The 16,323-nt window shown below is 36.0% G+C and overlaps 1 long non-coding RNA gene across 1 annotated transcript; it reads right to left on the bottom strand.

The window, feature by feature from the left end:
• Positions 1-3,441: 3,441 nt before the first annotated feature.
• On the bottom strand, positions 3,442-13,441 carry LOC140513064 (uncharacterized). The gene is made up of 3 exons (XR_011970056.1): positions 13,255-13,441; positions 4,681-4,743; positions 3,442-3,707 (listed from the first exon to the last, which is right to left on the bottom strand). It is a non-coding gene; the product is annotated as an uncharacterized lncRNA (long non-coding RNA).
• Positions 13,442-16,323: the final 2,882 nt, after the last annotated feature.

The raw sequence follows: 16,323 nt of genomic DNA, 5'->3' as shown, positions 1-16,323 counted from the left end.
CTGAGATGTGGATAAGCCTTCCTCCCATTAGTTCAGTAGAGACAAGGTAAGATTTTCTTTTTCCAAAATGCAATTTTAGTGGAGAAGGAAGAGAAAAGAAAAAAATACAAATATATAGAAAGATGAATTATTTTGAAGCAGAAAGGGACACTATAGATTCATCTCTTTTTTAGAGTCAGATTTGGCTAAAATATATGAGGAGTGAAAAAAAGTAATAGAAAATAGACAGACAAAGGTATATGGCAGCCAGACACTGGAGGACCCAAGGAATACATACATACATACACACACATATATACACATGTATGCATACATATATACACACATACATGTATGTGTATGTGTATATACATACATGTGTGTATATATATATACATATATACATATATATATGAATGCATATACAAACACATGTATACATATTTCCTTAGAGAGAATGGGGATCCAAAGAAGGTTTTTGAGTAGGGGAGTGAAATGATTTATGATGATTACTTCAGCAGGTGTGATGAATAAAAGGAAGAATTGAAGAAAAATAAACTCAGGGAGCCCAATTAGGAAGCTATTAAAAAAGAACGGATAAGAACTGATTATGTATTTAACTTAGGTTGTGTTATGGAAAGAACTTTGTAAATGTTAAAGTCTTATATGAATGTAAACTCTTATTATTGCTAAATATGAGTCATGCGCCCCTCTGGTCCTGGTTACATTAATTTATGTGATATAGTTATAAGATCTTTTCTCCCCTCCTTTGCCCCCTCCAGCCTACCATCTAATTTGTGTCCATGTCCTAGAAGAAGAAAGTACAGGAGTTACTTACCAAGTTGTACTCTAACGATTTCCTTTAGACTTAAAGTCATTGAGCTTGGTTCAGACTCAGAAGACATACTCTCATGTGTGGGGAGGGGTTGGGGATGGGGAAATCAGTAGGGAATTTCTTGCTTTTATAGAATAAAACTCAGGCCTACATGAATGTGGTAGCAGTGAGAGAGGAAATCCACAAGCCTGAAGAAAATGCTAACAAAAAAAAAAAAAATGGAGCCTTGATTAACTTAGAAAGCTAATTGTGAAAATTACCATGATTACATTCAACAATAACGCATGGTTTTTTCCAATCTTACTATGTCTATCCTTGAAGTCCTACTAGATGAACAGAGGACAGGGTATTTTGTGTACTCTGTCTTACTGTGCTCAGATATCTACAGTAGTAGGCTTCCTTTTCTCACATTCAATATTTTTTAAAAATTCCCCACCCTGGCATCCTACCGGTATTTTTACTTCTGATTTAGATCATGACTCACATATAGGATTTCCCTAAAAATTGGCAGGGGAAAAGAGGAAAAAGTTACCTAAAAAAATTCATCATACAATATGAATCAGGTATAGGACAGGTAATTTATTCCCCCACACCACAGAAGTACTAATCATAAAAGACTCACAAAGAGCATTTAACAGAATGGCTTAACCATGACTCAAAAACAACCTATGAATATGCTTAGAATCTACTCTGAGGCTGATTTTTTAAAACTTATCAAAACACAAAGGAATTCAAAGTCCTAACAATTAGGCATTTTCTATCCTATTCTAAATCTGAACTGTGCAAACTCTCTGTGATTTATTTATTTATTTTCACGAAATGGCCATGTTAATCCTTCTGTTGATAGATGTCATCTGCAATATAGATGCTTCTCCTGCCACCAACAACCTATAAACGGATGGGACTCATAGACAGTTTGGTCCCACAGAAATACTGCTCAGGAGCTTGAAGAGATCAAGTCAGAGGGGCAGCAATCAGACTCTGCCCTTGATCTGACTGCTTTGGAAACTCTGAAAGTTTCCAGGTCCCAGTCCGTTCCTGAAATCTGAGAATAACATACCATTTAATACTCCAAGGAAACAGGAGACTAGCCCAGACATTCCCTCCTGAAATGTACATATCCTGGACCTAATATAAAGTCCAAAGTAAAAAAAAGGGTGCAGGAAGAATGAACAAACAAAAAGATTCCCATGATAAAAACCCATTATAGTGACAAGGACACTCAAAACCCAAACCTATAAGAAGAGAAGGATTCTGAAATGTCTACAAACAAAGCCTGAAAAAAAAAATCTTGGATACACATTCAACTAGAATTTGTGGAGGAGTTGAAACTACGTATATACATATATGTACATGTATAGATACATCTCTCTATCCATATACACAGAGAGACAGAGAGAGAGAAAATGACAGAGAGATATAGACAGACAGAGATAGAGACAGAGATAGACAGAAACAGACAGAGACAGACAGAGACAGAGATAGACAGAGACAGAGATAGACAGAGACAGAGATAGACAGAGACAGAGATAGACAGCCAGAGACAGACAGCCAGAGACAGAGAGACAAATACACATTCCCATTGGGAACCTACAAATGCCCTTAGGGCATTTTTGCAAAAATCAAACCGTCTCCAAAAGACAAAGAGTTGCTACTATTAAGGATATTAAAATAATGTCAAAAGCACTCCAAATAAACAAAAACAAACAGTCCTCAAAATAAACAGGAACATAACTATTACATGCCTTTCAAGGTGACTGCTTTCAACAGGAGAGTGTTCCTATAGATGCATGTATTCTGATATGTTTGTTTAAATATCCGCTCATTGAGAAGAATAATTTAATTGCTTTAAAGTGAAGGCAGTTGCACAAACTAACAATTAACACTGCTTCCAGGTAGAGGTTTTGTCAGTCCTGCTTTAATAAATAGAATTACCTGTACTTAGCATATTGTTTGTATGAAAATAAAAGCTGCTAAATGACTTAAAAACAGTTTATTCTCATAGGGAGGTTAAACATCTCCCCCCACTCTGCAACCTCATTCACAGTCATAATGTGTATTACAAATTATTTTTTCATAAATCATACAATATTAAACTTCAGCTCATCCCCTTTATGAGTTATTTTAGTGAATTCAGGGACTCACTGGCATCAAAGGAGACAGTTCCATTCTTCCTCATCCCGTGATATTATTATTCATTTAAAAACTCATTCATAGTGGATCTTTCCAACACAATGGAAGACAGCCTCTGAATCTTTTAATATTTTGCCAAGACTAGTACAATACTGAGGCTGTACATGAGTTATCCTTTGTTTGTCTTATGTGACTAAGTGACCTCCTTTTCTGGTCATACTGTTTTTGATGTCACGTTATATCATGTTATACATGTAAGTTATCTTTGATAATATTCTGTAAGTCACTTATACTAACCATTTAACAATGCATTGCCCTTTTGGCCCCCTACAATTGTAATTCTTCTTATATCATAGTATTTCATTTATAGTCATATAAAATCATTGGGACAATAGTGATGTTGAAAAGATTTGCGTTCAGGGAATCATATGAAATAACTGAATATGCTACATGATAACTGTATTTAATATCCCTAGTTCAATGAGAACATGGTGTAGGTGTATGCATATACATATTTATTTACGTACACAACATATATAAACACATACATGTACATATATGCAATACATATATATGCATATACACATACATATGTGTACATATGTGTCTTAAATACACACACATTAACTGAATTTAATTACTATGCCAAGAATTCTTTATGCGTCTTCTGCATCCCAGGCACAGTGCTATTCATTGGATTCACAAGGAGAAAAGGAAAAGCAAAAACAGAATGCCTAGTCCTCAAAGAGTTTGTGTTGACCTAGGGAAAACACATAGTTCACCTTTACTTGAATACAAAACATTAACCAATCAATTAACATTTTTAAGTACCTACTATGTGCCAGGTAGTGTGCTAAGCTGTGCAGAAAAAGAAAAAATTTAAAAAAAAGACAGAGAATTTCAACGACAGTCCTAAGAAATTAGATCCATAGAGACCTAATGTTGGAGATGGACCTGAAGTTCAGAACTCATACATTGTCAGCTGACCAGTACACATTGTTCATCCACCAGGTGACTAGATTAAAGCTAAATTGTCACAAATTATATATTACTGGGTTTCAATCACTAAAGTTTTGTATTATTTTGAGAAGAATACTAATGTTTATTTTTCTTCAAGTCTATAGTATAGTTTATTCTCATTCCAATAAAAGGCATGTTCAGCTGCTATGGAAACTGTCTTTCTTAACATTTCTCCAACTTCAACAGTTAAAGAATTCACATTTTTCACATCTTATAAAAGAATACTATTTTATGAAAGAATTTAAAAAAAACGCAAACTAGGGCAAACAAATCAGCCCAATACATTTCTTTTTTTATATCATTAAGTGGAAGGTCACATTTAAAGTATTCTGTTACATTTTACTGGAGAAAAAATTTTAAAACAATGAAATCCCTTATTATAATGAGGAAAAAAGCTATTATATCACATTTATTAGTTTTCTATTTTCTAGATATTGACCACCTTTGCCTCCTTCTCATCTCTCTTGGATTAAAAAATAAATAAATAACACATAATCTAGACAGAAATAAACTTGACCTAACTACCAAATAATGACATTGACATCAGATACCCAGAGTTGGCAATAAACTCAAGGTTAAAAGATTCTTTGAAAAAAAAAAAAAACTACACAGTCTTTGAGGAGGGTCACTGCAGCAGATTGGATTAAACATCTAGTTCTATACTTATTAATTTCATAGTAATAACTCAACGCAGAATGATAGCCCACACTCACCTCCATGTAAAAGGGCATGTTGTTTTTGTCGGGATGCTTTTTCCAGATCTGATTTCCAGTTTCCTGGTAATGCAACATCAAAGAAACCAAATGAAAATATAAGAGAAAAAACAAAGACATACCTGAATTCTAACAGTTAAATACTTCCAAATATTGAAGAGAAATTTAGTAAGTTGTATGGAAACAAAAGCAGTATGGTGTAGTGGACAGAAGGACAGCCTTACAGTCATGAAAGTTCAAGTACTGCTTCTGACAGATCTTAGCTATATAACTATGGACAAGTCACTTAATTTTTCAGAGTAAATCATGGGGTATGTTTTACCACAAATTTATAAGCAAATGAATAAAAATAAATGAGTTGGGGTAGGAGGAGAAACAAATTTGGTGTCAGAAGAACTGAATTCAAATTCTGACTTTCCTACTTACTATCCATGGGGCTTTTGTAAAGGTATTTAACCTCTATAAGACTCAGTTTCATTGTTGGAAAAAATGAGGAAATCCAGTTAAAGGACCTTCAAAGTTCATCCTCAATCTGAATCAATAATCCTATATAAAGCTAGCATATCAAAGATTTAACTATACAAAAGAAATTTAGGATGCTGAAATAAACAATAACTCTATTTTTCTGCTATGATTGTTTTAGTATCTGAAAGGCACAACTTTATAGATGTCTTCGTTTACTGGAATAGGAACTGGATTCTCAACTCACTACACTTGGCATTTGATACTCTGCCTAGTATCAGCTCTACAGAATAAGACGCCCCTACATTACCCCTATTGTCTTGTTCCCCTAATCCTCCTCCCTTTTTTCTGTCACCTTTTTTGTGTTGTGTTATGTATTCCTACTAGATTGAAACTCCTTGAAGGCATGGGAAGTTTTTCTTTTTTATTAATTGTATCCTGGCACATACTGCTTGGCACATAGTTGGTGTTTAATAAATGTTTATTGGACTGGATGTATGATTGGAAAAAAATTGGGGTTGATTGTTTAGTAACAAAAAGATACAACAGATGGATAAGCACTGGGTGGGCTTCACTGATACCCATGTAAAGCAATTGGGTATGTTTGTCCTCCATTGCCAAAGAAGACCATGCCATCAGACAAATAATGAAATGACTTGCACTTGACTTTATTTTGAGTGAGGGAGGGCTGTGAAGGTCACCAGACTCACTTCTCCTTCAGAGCCATCTGAATCCAGAGATCAGATATTCATCAGTACGACTGGAGATGACCCAAGATGAGGCAGTTGGGGTTAAGTGACTTGCCCAAGGTCATACAGCTAGTGAGTGTCAAGTGTCTGAGGTGAGTTTTGAACTCAGGTCCTTCTGACTCCTGCACTGGTGCTCTATCCACTGCACCAATTAGATTAGGAGGAAAGGGACATTGGGTGGTAGCCCTGTGGAACATTTGTGGGAAGACATTGACAAGAGTCTAAAAAGATGAAAGTGTATGAAGGTCTTATGATCAGTATCACTGGGGAAAATATCTATTTCAATAAGACTATGGGCAATTCAAAGTATTCAAGAACATTCACTTTTTACATTATTCCACTTGCTTTTCTATAACTAATCAACCAACAAGAATTCATTAAGTGCCTAGTATGTTCCAGATTATGAATAAAAGAACAGAAATATTCTTAATCAAAACTTTATCCCAGTGAAATGAGCAACAAGAGGGAGGGGAGAAAGGCTAACATTTGAAAAGATTCATCCATAAAAGGAGATGCCTTGTGAAAGTTAAATTTGTATTGTCTTTTGTTGTGCATACATTTTTGAGGGAAGCTGAAACAAACAAACAAAAACCTCACTCCATTCCATTGGAAAATCCTGTCTTTAGGGAGTATTAAAAAGTTTTATTGGTGTCAGCATTTTCTTTTCAAATGTCATGACAGCAGATCTTTTTCTTACATTTAGCACATTCCCCTAGACTGCAGTGGCCAAGATTTCAAGTAAGTTTTTCTATCCCCTCTATAAATAGCCATATATTTCATTTGGGCTAGCTTTACTCTTCTTTCCATTTTTGACATTAGAATTGAGACAAGCTGAAGGGATGGAGTAAGTGTCATCATTGTGGTATATGGAACTCCAGGCTACTTGTCCTTTTTTTTCTGAAAGGAGTCTACCTATTACCACTGTCTTCTTTTTATTCTGCAAATTTCAGAAATGTTTGGGAGATAATTTAAGACTCTACCAATCACACCCTTTACAGCTAAAAGGCTTTGGCCAAATATCATTTCTTATACATACAAGTAGGACAGATAATGTTCACTAGGAGATGATAATTAATGCAAGCATTATGCATTCCTTAAAAAGACTCATTACTACTGAGATTGTACATTTCATCCTCTTGAATTTCTTAAACTAGAGAATTCCAGATACTGATAGACTGTCAAAATATAAGGCATACTACATTAGAAAAGTGATTCACAGATTGAAGAAAGAAGAAAAGTAAAATAATTTCTAGCAGGTATGTATTCATAGATAATCATCTTCATTTTATAAAATAAGAAAGTTATAATAGATCACATGCTTTTCATCTACCCTTCATTCTGGACCGATATCCTTCTATCTCCTGTTGTATTTATTTTTATTATTAAAATAGCTTTTTCTTCAAAGATAAATGTCACTACCGCATGGACCATTCTCTGGGTAAAGAAAGATTGGTCCATGATTTCCGGCATTAGTAAAGAAAATTGGCAACCCACTACGCTTTACCATTATCACCTAGAATTATTAAAACAAATTGTATTGTATGACATTTCCTTCAAAGAACAGTTAGACATCATATCTAAGTTCAGAACATTTTATTTATTAAGCAGTCAAATATGCCATGACTAAAAATCTTCTCAAAAGAGCCCATTGCAATTTTGGATAATTTTAATTTTTAGGAAGTGTTCCTGATATCAAGCCTAAATTTGTCTCTTCACAACTTCTACCTTGTTTCTGCCATGTAGGGATAAATAGACTAAATTCAATTCTCCTTCCCCATAACTGTCATTGAAATATTGGAAGCTTGGAGGAAATGGAACCAATCATGCTTCTCTAAAATGTTTCAGTACCTAGAACCTTCAAACTTGTATATATTCAATAAATATTTTAGATGATTTAATGATGATGAAATTAGATTCATAATCACAACTGAGAGATTGTTGTTTCGTTTAAAAGCTGTATAATGATGAGTAAATAGTCTGAAGAAACTAAAAAACATATTTTTTTAAAAATCTCAAATACTAGTACAAAACTCCAGATTCCCTTTATTTTGTGGCTCTAGGGCCACAAAAGTTAAGTGTAAAAATTAGAAATAAATCACCAGTAGTTACTCCTCAGAGCAATTTAAAATCATAGACTTAAAGCTGGAAAGGTCTTTAGATAATATCAAGTCTAAATTCCTTTCTTTGGAGGTGAGGAGAGTGGGCCTCGGGAGGTTAACTAAATTGGCCAAAGTCACTCTGGTAGTAAGAGACGTAGGTCTTATGACCCCAAAGATAGGACTGTTTTCACTGAACAATGCTATGGCATGATCTAAAAATTCTATTTTTTAATACTTCAAAGACCATAGAGTACATCAATGAAATCTGGTATTATTGCTCTCCCTATGTATAGAGATTTGATGCCACCAATATCTTAGTAAACAGTTTCTCTGTCTTGCTTTGATCCATAAAAACAAACACACACCTACTGACTACCTTCCACTGTTAAATTTTTGTGAACTTAACTACTGTAGTCTTGGCATACACAACCTGTATTGTGAAGCTTCTTTAAAGCAAGATTGATATTTTAATAAATTTTTTGCTGATATTGTAGGTTTTGTAATGTACATGTAATGTACATGTAATTGAAGACTATAGTCTTCAAAAAGTCAAAGCTAAGAATCAATCAAAGGTAGAACACTATAATGGGGATGAACCAGAAAGGGACAGGTGGAGAGGGAGGAAAAGAGAGTGGAGGAAAGGGAAAGGAGGGAGGGGGAAAAGGAGAGAGGTGGAAGGAATGTCCTTAATTAGCACTTACTCTGCACCAAGCATTCTATTAAAAGTGCTGGGAACACAAATGCAAGCAGAAGGAAAGATGGCCCCTGCTCTCAAGGAGAGGGATCAAGAAAGTGGGCTGGGTACATGACTAGGGCTATAAGAAGAAGGAATTATGAGAGTCATGGATGAACCACATTTGGAATTATCACCGTTGCCATGGGCCTCCTTCAAATGGATGTTTGGAGACAAGCTCACCAATCATTACAGAAAAAAAAAGAAGAGACACGCAAGCAAGAAGGCAATTGCACTAAATCAGGTTTAGAGAAGCAGTCTAAAAGATTTTTCCAAAGAAATAAATGAATGACCAAAATTGAAGATGAGTTGATCATAAGATGAAAGGGAACTATATGTAATAACTAATTTCCATGCTCCATTAGTATCCAATAGAAGTAAGGAAACTTTGAGGAGGACTCTGGGCACGTTGAGTTGACTACCTATAGCTGAACTTCTGGAGGACACAGAAGAGTCACATAGTTATCGTATGTAACATTGATTTCAGTCTGTACCCGTGGATGAAATATTCAAAATAATGAGGTCATAGATCTATCTGCATATATGAGTGTTACACTCCTACAAGTTCCTTATTATGTTATTTTATTTGTCAAACAGTATGACATTTAAAATAGCACAAGGAAGGGAGATTGTGCTTTTCAATGAAAGCTGTGACTGAAATTGATGATAGAGGCATATTTAATGTCCCTGAGCACAATTTTTATTCCTCTAGGATTTTCTGTCTCTCTCACTATCATTACAGACCACCATGGTGTTGCAATACATAATAGTTCAATTATGTAGAGGCTTCTGTGTTAAAGAAGGGAACAGATATGTTGCCAAGGGTACAATGAGTTAGAAATTTGGGGCTGTTTTATTTTTTTCCCCTACGAGGAAAAAAAAGTGAAATATCTTTAAAACAATAGCCCTGCAGAATAAAATTCATTTTTAAAAGAAATCCCCCAGCCTAGATCATCTACCCAAGCCATTGTTTTTTGCTACTTAAAAAAAAAAAAAAAATGAAGGTAGAGAACAGAGAGCACAGAATATGAATGTCCTAGCAGCTTTTTAACTGAGCTGTTTGTACGTCTTTGTCACATGGTTCCTTTTCTCTGGCGCAATTTTAGCTCTCACCCAGTTTCTGTTTTCAGAAGCATTTCAGCACTTTTCCATGCCCTAGAGGACAACATGTCTATCAGGCTGAATTCTGAGTGAGCTGGCCAGATATACAAGCCCCATGTGATGATGCCCGCCTAGAGGGAGGAAAATGTTTTACAGCACTATTCTGAAGGAGCTGCAAAGCCACAGGATAAGCCTTGACTTCTCAATGTAACCAAGCCCCACTTACCCTTTACGGGCTAGATTTGTTTCTCACCAAAGTCCTTTAGAGAAGATACTTGAGGCATTCTATGGTGAGCAAGAGAGTTACAGACTGTGCCCAGCAAGCACACTCATTTCTCTCTTAATACTTCATTTTCTACTCTGAATTATTAACTCTTTCAACCTGTGCAAGAGACTTGATCTGTGACCAGAGAGCAGAGCACCTATAGAATTCTATAGAGCTCACTGAGATGTAATAGGGATACTTAGAAAGACGGAGGAGAGATGCATGTCCCTGGATTGAAGACAACAAAATGTTGTGTAGCTAATAGGATATTTATTGCATATCAATTCAATCGGGTTCTATCATTGGGATTTTGCATTGGGATTCAAATTAAAGAATTGGGATTCAAATCCTGGCTTTTTCAATTATTAACCACATAACCTTGGTCAAGTCACTTAATAACTCCAGGCCTCTCCTTACTCACCTATAAAATGAGATCAGCTGATCTCTATGGTCCCTTCTAACTCTAAATCTATGATCTTTTGAACTTTTAAGGCCAATCTTCAGAAACAGGAAAGTAGAGAAATAGCCACTTTGTATTCTCAGTTCAGTTATTTGTGGAATATTCCAGTAAAGTAGGTATGTGTGAGTATCATCACACTCATTTAATAGGTAGGCAAAACAGTGGTTGGTTAAATGGCCAACGGTTGATTTGAACTCAGTCCTGGGTTCTACCCACTTACAAATTATGGTTTCAATAACTAAACTGAAAAAGGGACTACTTAAGTGAATCCCTAACTAGAGTACCAATGGGACATGAGTTACAGACTTAGAATTAGAATCTATGGCTTCAAGCACCAAGCTCAAATCATGAGTGAATCCTACCTTAATGGATTTATGATTTTATCTGTGTGGGTAATGATTTCCTCAATGTATCTCACAACCTGCCTACTACCTACCTACTCATTTTTCCATCCTATCCTACGTCATGTGATCAAGCACTTTGTTTTCAGATTCTGCTATGATTCTAATTTGGTGTTTTGGGCCTTTTGATATCTCAAAGTCATCAATACATTATTAATAGTCTATTTCATAGAAATCTCATCCAACCCCAAAATTCTAAAGATGAAAAAACTGAGTTCCAGAGAGCCTCAAATAACTAATCCAAGATCACAGAGTTGCATTTTCATTCTAAATATGTGAATAGTCCTCTTCCTTTTGTATCATTTTTGCCTGGATAATGGTATTTTTTTTATTCCACTTCTCATTTTGAGCTGTCATTGGTAATAACTTGCGGCCCCTTAGATAGCACAGCATAAGAGAAAGTAAGCAGGATGAGGAGACAGAAGACTTGTAGTTTTTTTAAAGTCTACCTCTGACATGTATTAATTGTGTGATAATGGGCAAGTTACTCTTTGACAATCAGTTTTCTCATCTGCATTATGGGGGGAAATAATATTTATAAATATTGACCTTCAGAAAATTTCTATGAGCTTCCAAAGAGATATCATCGGTAAAACATTTTACAAAACTTAAAGCACATATGCATGTTTTCCACTGTCAGTCCCACTATGTGCCATTGATTAGCCTATGGATCATTTAAAATTTTAGCTCTTCTGAGAGTTTCATTACATAATTTGCTGTCATAGTGCTTTCAGTCACTCATTTCATTTACACTCAAACATGACCAGGATTTTCCCAGATGATGGCAGCTGTTTAGAGGTAACATTGGATGAGTATTGTCTAACAGTGTATAAAAGAAAGTAAATAAGGATATAGCAAATGAAATGTCATATGAAACAGGCTAAGTACCCAATTAGAGAGGTAGGGTGGCATATTGGATAGAAAGCTGATCTTGGAGTGAAGGAGACATAGAGCTTGGTACCTCAAATAGCTCAAAAAAAGTCTAAGTTATAGACTAATCAAAAATGTGCGTTGTTGGAAGAAATTTCCACCCTAATACATAGGAAATCAAAGGTCTGGGACAAAAATATAAGTTAGAACTATTGGTCTCCAAATTAATTTTCCTTTCCTAAACATAGGGAATGCAATTAAATTTGCTTTTCTCCTTCTATCCAGGGAGAGATGTTATTTAAGTTATTTATAAACTCATAAGGTTTATGCACTTATTTCATCAGCCCAATGCCTCTATGGGTAATACCAAGTCATTGTTCTCCGAAAAGAGATTAAATGAAAACCGCATGCTAGGCTTTAGGATTGTGAAAATAAACAAACAGAAGATTGAACCATTTCTCCTAGGTCTGAGTGGTAATTCAAATTCTTAGCCTACTGAGCTGTAAATAGGTTCACCCAAATCTTGCCTGTGGGATGTACATTACTCTTCTAAGTGATGCTTTTAGATGACATTGCTTCTACGATGGACCATAGCACCAGTCATTACCAGGCAAAGATTCTGTGACTTTTCCTTTAATAGCAAGTTAGTTATACAGTTGGATTTTTTTAAATTGAAAGATGGGAAGAAGGGAAGAGGAGAGGGTATGCTTAGGGGGTAGTGAGGATGAGGGTCTGGACTATAACTTTCAATGACAAGCTGCAAACCTATAAAAGTTTAGAGATAGAGAGAATCAAAGGTTGCCAATACTGTCAAACTTTTAATAGCCTGAGAGTTGCCGAATCACTGGAGGAAGCTGTAAATGATGTATGAAATGGAAAAAAAAAATTCCTGTCCTGAACATAGAAAAAAAAAACTGAAATAGCTCCCAGGCAATCATTTGTAGTACTGTACAGGCTGTGTTATTTGGAGAACTGTTCAGCACAGACACAACCACTATCTTTTTCTATTATTAATTATTATGACTACTCATCTCCCCCTTCCCATGGGTAATTTCCCCTTAGGTAAGCATCTATTTGGAACGTTTATGAGTTGATAAGATAGGTTCACTCCCAAAAGCCTCATCTCATGTATGGAGGGGAAAAGGCCACTGAGACGTACAAAATATTTGCCATTTCCAAGTCTTAACCTGGGGGTTTTAGACATGTTACCTCCTTCTCTATATATTTCCATTATTTCTAAATGTTTTAGAATATAAATAAAATCTCTCCATTTTAATTTTTAATATCAGACACTCTTTTTCCTCCTCAGCTCATATTTTTATGATACTTTAAAGTTTACAGAAATCTTTCATCACTACAGCCATTTAAATCATGTGTTATTATCTCCATTATACAAACAAAGAAACTGGGGATCATAAAAGCTAAGCCACTTACCTAAGGTCGCACAGATGAAAAAACAGAATTAGGATTTGAACCAGGTTATTTCACTAAAAGTTCATTGTCCTTTCCATTGTACCCAGTTAGGGGGCCTCCTTATTTTTCAGTCTTCACAGAGCTGAATAGGAAAGGATCAGTGGTATACCTTTGTAATCTGGATCTAATCTCATGAAATTTCAATCACCTGTCCCTGTTGAGGCTCATTCAATTGGCTACAACTAGTAAATTAGGCCTCATAAAACCCATCAAATTAGGATTAGCTAGTCCAGGAAAATGAGCAGTGTGTGGGCAAAGGAGGATTGGAGAAGTTATTGCAGTGTTAGGTGGCCATCAGTAGTCATTAGTTCAAAAAGGCAGGTAGAAGGGACCCCAACATGAGTTGAACTGTGGAATAGGTAGGGCTACAAACTCTAGCAAAACTATCAAGAGCAAGGCAGAACCCTAGGTCAAAGAAGTCGGGATACTAAATAGGATAGAGAGAGGGAATTTGGCTCAAGAAAAGAAGCTAGAATGCCAGAACTGGAGTAAAAGATCAGGAGTTGATCCCAATAGATAGGACAAAAGCACAATCATTATAATTGAATACAAGGTCAGAACAGTAAGGGGTATGCTGCTGAGACAACTAAATTGTGGGTACTTACTGCCTCTTGACTAAGGATGGAATTGTTTCTAAGGTATGGGCTGAGGCTAAGCCAGCAGGTCCTGATTAAATGGTACCATATGGAGGATTATTAGAAGAGAGATTCTGGTCAGTCATTAAAGAAGCCTGTTTCAGAAAGTTAGAACACACTCCTTGAATTTCTTTCTGACCACAGACTTAATAGTTTGAGTGAATTCAAAATGAAGAATGGTATTTATTTTTATGTTAACATATTCTCTTGACCTGCACCCCCCAGTATTCATGTACTCTAGTTCAGTCCCAGCTTCCTATGTTCACCTGTCTCAAGGTCAAGAAGAAGATATAATAATGAGAAAGTCGAACAAACAGCAGCTAATGGGAGTAGTAGTTCATAAAAAGCTCTAATGGCAATACCAGCCAGACAGCAAAGGAATGCAGCTTTTTCACTGAACACTACCTGACAGATTCAATAATCAAGGGAAAGCCTTAATTGATGACACTTCATTAGCATAATGAGTCGAAGCTGGGAAAAGAGAGTCCCTTATTAATTAATCAAGCAAAGCACGAACTGTTTCAGTCTCCTACACTCTACCATTTCCCATTAATCAAGAAAATGTGTATTAAACTCATTTGAAATCTCGGCATGTAAAATAGCATGCCAGGGACAGGCCATGGCATAAAGGTACACCAAACTGAATGCATTTACCTGGGAATCATGCGTGTCAACAGTTCAGGCTCACAAAGCTAAAATCGTTCACACAGGACTTAGAAATAATATTTCTTCAAAGCATGTGAGCTGCCATGGCATATGAGAGTCAAACAAACATCTTTCTACCTCAGGGTGGGGGCAGAAGATGGGAGGGGGAAGGAAGAGAGAGAACCTGTGTTCCTCATCCTCACCACCTGTTACCTTGCTGTGGGTGCAATTAGCTCTCATTTCCAAAATTCAGTTTTTTAAAAAGAGGAATAAGGAATCTCTATTGTATGCAAAATAAAGGACTTTGTAGTGGACAGCTCCCATTTTCCATCAGGCTCATTGTCTGGAGCTCTATGCATTTCAGGAGTTTATAAGAGAAAGGATCACTGGTGCCAGGCAGTAGTATAAGGCAGCCATCTCACTCAGATCCCCTTGCTACCCACAGACACGTGCTCAGGGTCAGTGTTATCAAGGTTAACAAGCCAAGATCAGTGCTGAGGGATTCCTACAGCAAAATGAATATGAGCAGGCATCATTAGAAGCACAAATCCATAACTGAGGGTAGCGGGGAATTAGATTGCTAGGAAGGTAGGACAGAATACAGAATGTTAGAGCTGGAAGAGAACAGTAAGGGGCATTTAAGTCTAATTACCCTAATTTTAGAAGTCAGTAAACTGAGTCTCATCCAGGATGACTTCCTTGCCCAGATCACATGACTAATAATTATTTAAGCAAAGACTGGATCTAACCCATATTTTCTGATTCTGACTTAGGAGAGTAATGATTTCACTCTTATTTCACATCATTTTCCAATAGAGGAGGAAAAAAAAAAAGATGAGATTTTCACCAGATTCTTTCCTTTTAGCTTAGGTTTACTAATCAGAACTCAGTATTTTTTCTTTTTGGAAATTAGTGATCAAAGATTAATTTGTTTAATGGAAACTGAGTCATTTTAATTTTCAGAGGCAACTAGATGGCTCAGTGGATAGAGTACCACACCTGAAGTCAGGAAGAGTCATCTTCCTGAGTTCAAATCTGGCCTCAGATAGGGCAGATTAGCCTATAGTAGCTTAGCCTTAGTAGCTGTATGACCCTGAGCATCTGTAAAATGGGTTGGAGAAGAAAATGGCAAACTACTCCAGTATCTTTGCCAAAACAAATAAAAAAAATCAGATGGGGTCTGAAAATAACAGAACAATGATACACTAGCCATGTGATCATGGATAAATCAATTATCCTCTTTGATTTTCAGTCTCTCCACAGGATCATAGATCTCACAGGGGTCATCTTGCCCAAGGCCACAGATGCAGAAAGTAGCAGACCTAGGTCTCCTAACCTCAAATCCATCACTCTTTCCACTATATAAACAGCTTCCCAGCTCTAAGCATTTAAGGTTAGGGGTTTCTCAGTTTCTTTTGGGTCATGGACCCTTTTGAGAGTCCATGATGAATTGTGAACAATATTTTCAAATGCATAAAACAAAATACGTAAATTAAAAAGTAAACCAATTACATTGAAATATAATTGTCAAAATAAATATATATGTATATAAAATATGTGTGCATGTGTGTGTGTAGTTCATAAACCCCAGATTAAAAACCCTAAATCCAAATGCTAGGATCAAAAGAAACCAAGAAAATTTAAGCAAGGAAACTTATCGTAGGATTATCCTCATAGAGCTAGACCTGACCTTAAAGATCATCTAGTTCAGTGCTGTCAAACTCTAATGGATATGTATCCCTGAAGCTGC

Source organism: Notamacropus eugenii, chromosome 7 (genome assembly GCF_028372415.1).
Source record: "Notamacropus eugenii isolate mMacEug1 chromosome 7, mMacEug1.pri_v2, whole genome shotgun sequence".
In the NCBI taxonomy this organism is placed as follows: domain Eukaryota; kingdom Metazoa; phylum Chordata; class Mammalia; order Diprotodontia; family Macropodidae; genus Notamacropus; species Notamacropus eugenii.
The sequence above is the reverse complement of the archived record's forward strand: the minus strand, read 5'-3'. Positions and strand labels throughout refer to the sequence as shown.